Genomic DNA, 8997 nt, shown 5'->3' with positions numbered 1-8997 from the left:
GATTTGTCTTTAATATTTTTTTTTTTTTTTTTTTGAGACAGAGTCTCACTTTGTTGCCCAGGCTAGAGTGAGTGCCGTGGCGTCAGCCTAGCTCACAGCAACCTCAAACTCCTGGGCTCGAGTGATCCTTCTGCCTCAGCCTCCCGGGTAGCTGGGACTACAGGCATGCGCCACCATGCCCGGCTAATTTTTTATATATATATCAGTTGGCCAATTAATTTCTTTCTATTTATAGTAGAGACGGGGTCTCGCTCTTGCTCAGGCTGGTTTTGAACTCCTGACCTTGAGCAATCCGCCCGCCTCGGCCTCCCAAGAGCTAGGATTACAGGCGTGAGCCACAGCGCCCAGCCTGTCTTTAATATTTGACATCATTCTCTTCTTTAAAATGACCCCATTTTCACATATGTATATTGCCTATTTGTTTTCTGTGTGATTGTCTAGGCCTGTAGTTTTGACTGTACAGTTGATCCTGGAACAACATGGGTTTGAACTGTCTGGGTCCGCTTAAATGTGAATTTTTTCCGCCTCTGCAACCCCCACACAGCAAGATCAACCTCTCTTTGTCCTTCTCAGCCTAGTCAATGTGAATACAATGAGGATGAAAACCTTTATGATGACTCACTTCTACTTAATGAACAGTAAATATGTTTTCTCTTCCTTATGATTTTCTTAACATTTTCTCTGGCTTAATTTATTGTAATAATACAATATATAATACATATACAAAATACGTGTTAATTAACTCTTTATTGGCACGGCTTGCAGTCAACAGTAGGTAGTAGCTCAGTTTTGGGAGAGTCAAAAGTTATACGCAGATTTTCAACTGTGTGGGACAGAGGTTGGCACTGCTTACTTCTATGTTGTTCAGGGGTCAACTATATTTTGCATCTTGAGAATTAGTATCCTGATTTTAATATCTGTATGTGATTTTTCTGATACAAATAAATGCATCTCCATAACTTTTTACTTTCTAACCACCAAATTCTGTAACATAAGTTATCAGTTAACAAAGTTTATAGGTAAGAGATATAGTGGATGGTTAAATGTACCACAAATAATAAGACAAAACCGACTTTTGGGGAAACACTTTTTTCACTGTGATGTTTTGAGTATTACTGAATGCTCATACTCCCTGTCCTTTTCTTAGCAGTTGTGGGAGACACCCTAGGTGAACCTCAATGATTTACGTTCTATATAATCCCTTCTCTTTTGGGCAGAACTAAGACTAAGAACTAAGATTATGGCAAAGGTGATGGGTTGTCACTCCCATGACTATGTTACATTATATATTTATCCATCTTAGCAGACTGAAGAGAAACTGTCCTTTTTGGCCTCATGAAGTAAGCAGCCATGTTGAAGAAGCAAGGAACTGCAGCTGGCTTCTAGTACCTGAGGGAGCCCTGAGCTAAGACAGGACTTGAGTGGCAAGATATTAGAGACAAGAGAAATGAAGAGAAACAAGTCCAATACACTGAGTTACTTTTCCTCATGAGGAGTCCACTGATTGATAAATGGCTTGGGGCAGATTTGGAAGTGCAGAGCTTTCAGCAGAATTATGTACCAAGAAAATCAAACTTGGGAGTTCAGAACCCACCAGTGATGGTGGGCCCTGGTAAATACCATAGGCTTTCAGTTGAAACCTCTGAAGGACTTTACCTAGGAATTAGTCAATATAGACCAGATCTTAAAATGATTGATAGCCCATCTTGAATTAGCTCACTAGCTAACCCAATAAAGGTAATTTGTCTCTACCATAATTGTCTTCAGAAACTAAAGCTCATCTAGAGCTTTTATAATTTCTCATGCACAGTAGTGTCCAATCAAAAACTTCCAGGCATATGCAGAGTCAGAAGAAAAAAGTGGACAGTAGTAGACCCACAGTTAATTCTAATGTAGGAGTTACACGTCATGGACTTTAACTGAATAATGTGATCAAGAAAATTTTTTATAACATTCTTAAGAAATGTGAATTATTTCCAATGATTATTCACTTTTCTGCTTAGTTTTAAGTTCTCCTGGAGTTTCTAACTGCCCTTTTTTTTTTCTTATTGTTCTAGGTCTCAAATGTGCCATCAAATCTATGGAATTTTCCTTTTCTCTGGCATTAGAATTCTGAATAGGTATTAACTTTGAGGGGCAGGACCAGGTAAGAGCAAAGAGACTGGGCCAATCACAAGCTAGAGACTTTCTCTAAATTACTTATCTGCAGAAGATATTACTTTGCTCCAAAATCCTAATAGACTGTTTTGTGACTCACACGGGTTTCCAAAGACTTTTCCATACATCATTTCTATCTGCCACAGACACTTTAAGCCAGGGGTCCTCAAACTTTTTAAATAGGGAGCCAGTTCACTGTCCCTCAGACCGTTGGAGGGCCATTGGAGAGTGTGGCGCACATTCCACAAATGTGCACTGTGGGCCCAGGACGAGTTGGCTGCTAAGCAGGACAGGCAGCGGGCGGCAAAAACACTCGGTGGGCCAGATAAATGTCCTTGGTGGGCCTCATGTGACCCACAGTCGTAGTTTGAGGATGCCTGCTTTAAGCTATATATTTATTATATGCTAGGTCATATGGGCCAAGAGACACTGCATGACAGATCAGACCTAGTAAAAGTGTATTCTTGCTCTGGGCCACACTAAAAATTGGTAACTTTGTGGTTTATTCAGCAAATAGACTGAAGCTACCTGAAAAAATGAGGTTTATGGTGCCTAACACAAAGAATCATTTCTCAAAAATAGTATAAATCTCTGTTGCAGATTCCGTGGCTTTGCTCTAAAATCACAATGATGTCCTCACATTTTTCTCACTACTGATACCTTCAAAACCACAGGGTCATCCAGATCCTATGATCTAAGTGATAAGGCTGTGTGCACTACAGCCTGAACTTGGTGCATAGACTTTCCTGCTCTAGGCCTCACTCAAAGCTAGCAGCCTTCTGTGTCTCCCAGTATATGGGCCAGAGAAACATTTCTAGGTGTGGAATATGTTACCTCCAGACCCTAAGGAGGCTTGCCAGGTGCTGTACTTCTCTTTTGTGAAGTTAAACTTTGTGTAGTTGAGCTTGTGGTAGTCTACAGTCATTCTCTAGGGTCCAGATGGTTTCTGCATGGGCCAGAGTGATGAATTAAACAGAAATATGTTAAGGATCACCACTCCATCCTTTAGGTCTTTAGTGGTGGCACTAATCTCTGTTATCCTCTAGGATACAATATTGTATTTAATTTACCATCTTGGTCAGTGGAGAAGGAAAAGGCAGAGGTTTCCATTTGGTTTTCCCCACTATGAAAGCTCTCACTGTATAGGCCAAGGATCCAATGTGGAGACTAATCCAGTTGCCAAATATATGAATTCCAGTTACACACTTGGAAACTGCGGACATGACCACTGGGCCTGCAGACACAATGGACCACTATAAGTCAGATTCAAGCCAGGATTCCATTTATTACCAGGACCCAATAAGCCTCTACTCTGACAGGAGAGCCATGATGATGCTTTGAGGGATGTTAACTCAGAAAGCTGCGTCTGATAATCCTAAAAATTTCTTAGTTTTCCCCTTTCCCAAGTGTATAGTCATGTAAATAAATGGCCATAGGTTCTTTGGGGAAGGATTAGGGTAACCATTATAATATGTCTACTGCAATGTTGTAGGGTTCTCCCTCTAGAGGTACATGGGCAACGCTCCAGACAATTGGTTCCAGATCTGAAGATTGGCTCATATCTGAGAAGATATGAGCTCATAACTGAGCAAGGGACCCTCACTTTTAAATGAGGCAATTGCCCTCATACTCCTGCTCTTTGAATCTTGCCTTTTTCTAATTGTAATTTTAAAGAGCTGCCCTATTGGCTGCCCATCAGTTTTACTCCTAGGGATGCCAGGCTTATCAGCAGACTTTATATAGCTAAGGAAAGAATTAATGAGCTTGAGGAAAAAGTGTTTAGGCTTACACCATTTAATATGATGGTAGCTGTGGCTTTTTACAGATGCTTTTAATAGACTGAGGAAATTGCCTTCTATTCCTAATTTACTAAGGTTTTGGTATTCTTTCATAAATGTATATTAATTTTGCCAACTGATTTCTCTACAGCAGTGGAGATGATCCTATTTTTTCTTTATTCTGTTAATGTCTTTAGTTAAATTGAGTTCTGAATGTTAAATCAATTTTTATTATACTATTATAATGGGAAAACTCTGAAAACCAAATTTTACCTTGTCCTGAGGGCTTGTTTTTGCTGTTTGTTGTTTTTTTAGTAACCTTTCTGAGCTAATTTTGTGAAGTCCGTTTTCTTTGTCGTGTGTGGTCACTGAACTCTTCTCTGTTAGCTTAACAGTCTTCTAATGATTGGATGAAAATTTCCTTAAATACCTAGAACCAAAAATCTCCCAGTCTGCAGAATGGCTCTATATGTTGGGACACACCTTCAACACACAACCAGGAAGTTTACATCTATGCTTTAGCCTTCATTTCTAGCTTGTGCAGAGCCTCAATGTCAGTCAAAGGTGAGAGCTTAGGGTCTTCTCAGGTCCTTCCTGAGCATGCACACTGCCCTGGGCATGTCCCTGGCCTTCTAGTTTCCCAGAAATACTTCAGAGCTTTTGAAAGCCCCTAATTTCCAAAGTATTTCATTCTGGAACCTTTCTCTCTAAGCATTTTTGTTAGGTTATTATTTGCTTCAACTGTCATCTGTTGCCTTAGGCAACGGGGACTAAAACATTTGCCTACAAATACTTTGAACAAATATCCTCTGGGCAGTGACTTTGACCAGTTCTGAGATAGGTAAGATAAAGTTAAGCTTTTTGAGCAGATCATCCAGGAAGCCAGTAAGTACAGATCCACTAAGAAAAATTCTTTGCAAATGAGGCCCATTTTGGTCCTTGTGTTACTGATCCTAGGAATGTGGGTTGTTATTTTCTAAACTACAGTTGACTTGGGTAGCAGAGGATGTGACAGGGTAAGTTTAAATGCCACAAAGCTTGCTGTTCTTACTGAGATTCAGTTTTTCTTAACTAAGTGTTCCCTGGGTTTCTGCAGGCTTTTTCTTAGTTTTCAGAGTTCAAAAAAGTTAATTTTAACATTTTTTTCTAGTTTTTCATTAATTTTATGAAGGGGTAGACTTTTGGAGTTCTTTACTCCACCATTTTTTTGACATCATCTTTTTTAAAAAAAATTTTTAAGGGGTGGGGTGCTGTGGAGGGGTGTTCAGTTGCCTTGTTTTTGTTGAGACAGAGTCTCACTCTCTACCCTGGGGAGAGTGCAATGGCATCATTGTAGCTCACTGCAACCTGCAACTCCTGGGCTCTAAGTGATCCTTCTGCCTCAGCCTCTCGCGTAACTGGAACTACAGGCACACACTGCAATGCCCAGGTGGTTTTTTTTTCCCTTTCTTTTTGGTAGAGATGGGGGTCTCACTTTTTGCTCAAGATAGCCTCAAACTCCTGAGCTCAAGCAATCCTCCCACCGCAGCCTCCCAGAGTGCTAGGATTACAGGTGTGAGCCACCATGCATGGCCATGACATCATCTTTTGCCTTCAATTTTTTTTCTTTTGAGACAGAGTCTCACTTTGTTGTCCAGGCTAGAGTGAATGCCGTGGCGTCAGCCTAACTCACAGCAACCTCAAACTCCTGGGCTCAAGCAATCCTCCTGCCTCAGCCTCCCGAGTAGCTGGGACTACAGGCATGCACCACCATGCCTGGCTGATTTTTTCTATATGTATTAGTTGGCCAATTAATTTCTTTCTATTTATAGTAGAGACGGGGTCTCGCTCTTGCTCAGGCTGGTCTCGAACTCCTGACCTCGAGCAATCCGCCCGCCTCGCCCTCCCAGAGTGCTAGGATTACAGGCGTGAGCCACTGTGCCCGGCTTGCCTTCACTTTTGAATGATATTTTTTTCTCTGTTTAGAATTCTATACTGATAGCTTTGGTTTTTCTTTCTGTATTTTAAAGATTTTATTTCTTTGTATTTTATCTTGCATCATTTCTGATATGAAGTTATCTTCTATTCCTCATCTTTCATGTTCCTAAAAAATATTTCTAATATTTCAATAGGTGTTTTAAAGTTCACCATATGTGTCATTTCTTGGTCTGTTTTCATTATCTGATTTGTTTCTTAGCTATCGTATCTTCCTATATCTTTACATATTAGCATCTGATTGAGTATTAAATTTATGTAATAAATTTACATTGTTGAATGCTAGATTTTGCTATATTCCTTTAAAGAATGTTGGACTTCAATCTAGCAAGCAGTTAAGTTGCTTGTGGATCAACTTCCTTCTTTAAAGGCTTATTTTTAGCTTTGTTAGGGTAGGTTTATGTTTCCCTTCACTCCAGGGCTAATTTATCCCCACTACTAAGACATAACCCCCCTGGGGGCTCCACTAATTGCCTGGGGTGACTAACAAGAACACTCTACTCTGACTTGCTAGCACTCACACACTTCACCCTGTGTGACCTCTGAGAACTCTTCAGCTTACAGCTCCCCAGTTGCTCTTTTAGTGGCCTTATGAAGTTTCACTGTACAGCTTTAATATTCAGTTACAAACTCAATGACACACCATGAATATTTCTGTTGCTCTTTCTCATCAACAACTCCCTCCTTTGCAGTACTGTGCCCTGAAACTTCCAGCAGCCTTAGCCTTCCTGAGGACTAACCTCTTTCTTCTCAACTCTGTGAACCACCATGCTCTTCTTAGGATCCCCCCTCCCTATATCACATTTTGCAAAGTGCCTCCAGGCAGAAAGCCAGGGTAATCATAGGCCTCACCTCATTTGTTTTCCTTCTCTCTGCTTCATAATCCTGTGCTGCCTTTGTTCAATATACAAAAACTGTTACCTCAACAATTGTATTAATATCTATTATTTCTAGTTGTTTATAGCAGGTGGGTGAGTTTGGACCTGGATACTCCATCATGGCTGGAAATGAAATTTGGTGTATTATTATCCATGCTTGGATTTCTCAGAGCTTCTTGACTCTATAGCTTAATCTTTTTCACTGGTTTTTGAAAAATTTTAACCATTGTCTCAAATATTATTCCTGCTCCAATCTTTCTCTCTTCTTCTGGGACCCAAGTTCTATGTGCTTTACCTTTTGGCCATGTCCCAAATGCCTCTCACTATCTGTGTTATTTGCATTTTTTACCCCCCTCTGTGGAACAAGTCTATTGACTTGTCTTCAAATTCATGAATCTGTCTTTTAATGTTGGGAGTCGACTACCTCTCACCACCCCACCCAACAGAGAGACAGAGACACCGAGGATGCAAACACTCAAGAGGAGTTTATTTTCTGGCTAGCCAGGGTCCAAGCCTTGAGCACCAACGCAGTGGCCACTCTGGTAGGCAAGGACCCCGACCGGGGTTGCAGCGTGCCTTTTATCCCTATGGTGCATACGCTATGCAGTGGCTGATCACGCGTGGATCATGCATTGACCTTTAACATGATTGGTTGGCTGGTAGCCCCACTATACAGGGGTTCGAACAATGCAAAGTTGGCGCAAACAAGCAAGCAAGCAACGGTTTCCATGGCAAGCAAGCAACAGTTTCCAGAAGCCGGATGTTAGTTCCGGCTTCACTGGGGTGTGGGCCTTGCAGGTATGCAATGTCTCGACCCCTCACATTATTGTGTCCAATCTGCTGTTAAACCCATTCAGTAAGTTCCTGGCTATTGTATTTTTTTCAGTTGTAACATACATAATTCATCCATTTTTAGAGATTCCAAATGTCTTGAAATCCTCCATATTTTCACCCATTTTGATTTATTGCTGTTATATTAATGGTAATTCAAAGTGTTTTCTGCCAATTCCAGTATCAAAAATCATCAAAGTTTTCTGTATTTGTTTTCTATTGTTGCCAAAACAAACTGCCACAGATTTAGTGGCTTAAAACAACACCCATTTCTTCTTCTGATACAAAGTCCAGATGGGCTTAGCTGAGTTCTGTCTCACAAGGTGGGAATCAAGGTGTAAGCAGAGCTAGGCTCTCATCTGGAGGCTGAATCTGCTTCTAAGATCATTCAGGTTTGGGCTGAATTCTTTTGATTGCAGAACTGAAGCCCCCGTTTTCTACCTTGTTGTCATCCAGGGGCTGCTCTCAGATCCTGGAGGTCACTCACAGTCCCTTGCCATGAGCCTTCTCTATATCAGTAAGAAAGAATCTGCCTTATGTCGAATTCTTTCTATACTTCAAATCTGTGACTCTTTTGCCACCCAACTGGAGAAAACTCTGTTTAAAGGGCTCATGTGAAAAGATTAGGCCCACTCAGGTAATATCCCTTTGACCATTTAAAGTAACATAATCACAGAAGTGATATTTTATCATATTCATAGGTTCCACCAACAAAAGAATTATACAAAGGGTGGAAGGAATTGTACAAGGAAGAAGTTCCTTGAAGGTTATTCTTAAAATTCCACCTACCACAACTGTCATTCACTTTCTGTCTTAACAGCTGCATTTCTCTGCCTTTTCTTACATCTAGTAAAGTTTTATTTTGTGTATTAAAAAACTTTGTGTTAAAAAACTAGAGGCTGAGAGAGTTTGTCTAGCAGCTGGACATGAAATCAGCCTTTATGTATGCAGGAATTCTGTGTAATTTTGTCATGAGATATGGATGTTCTGAGAGACCTAGCATGTCAGAAGAGGCCTGAATTTGAGAGAAGATTCCATGAATAAGAGAGGATGGTGGAAATCATGACCCTCATCATTAAGTGTGAGCATGAGATCCAAGTGAGCCAGCCACACCTCACCAAACATGGGAAGGGACAATCATGACCTAGTGGAACAAGGACATCAATAATCCAGGGAACAGGCTCCTTCCTGCACTGCTGTGAATATGCCTAAATTTCAAGAATTCCCAGGTGAAGGAGGAGTGTTTGAGTGTGACTTATAGAAAGTTGGACTTTGAAATTGACTTTATGTTTATTCCAAAGTAGAATAAATGGAGTTTCATTTGTTTGGCAAGTTTAAGTCAGTTAGGTAGAAGTTAATAAGGTGTGCATATTTAAAAT

This window comes from Microcebus murinus, chromosome X (assembly GCF_040939455.1).
Source record: "Microcebus murinus isolate Inina chromosome X, M.murinus_Inina_mat1.0, whole genome shotgun sequence".
In the NCBI taxonomy this organism is placed as follows: domain Eukaryota; kingdom Metazoa; phylum Chordata; class Mammalia; order Primates; family Cheirogaleidae; genus Microcebus; species Microcebus murinus.
This window is presented reverse-complemented; position numbering follows the sequence as displayed.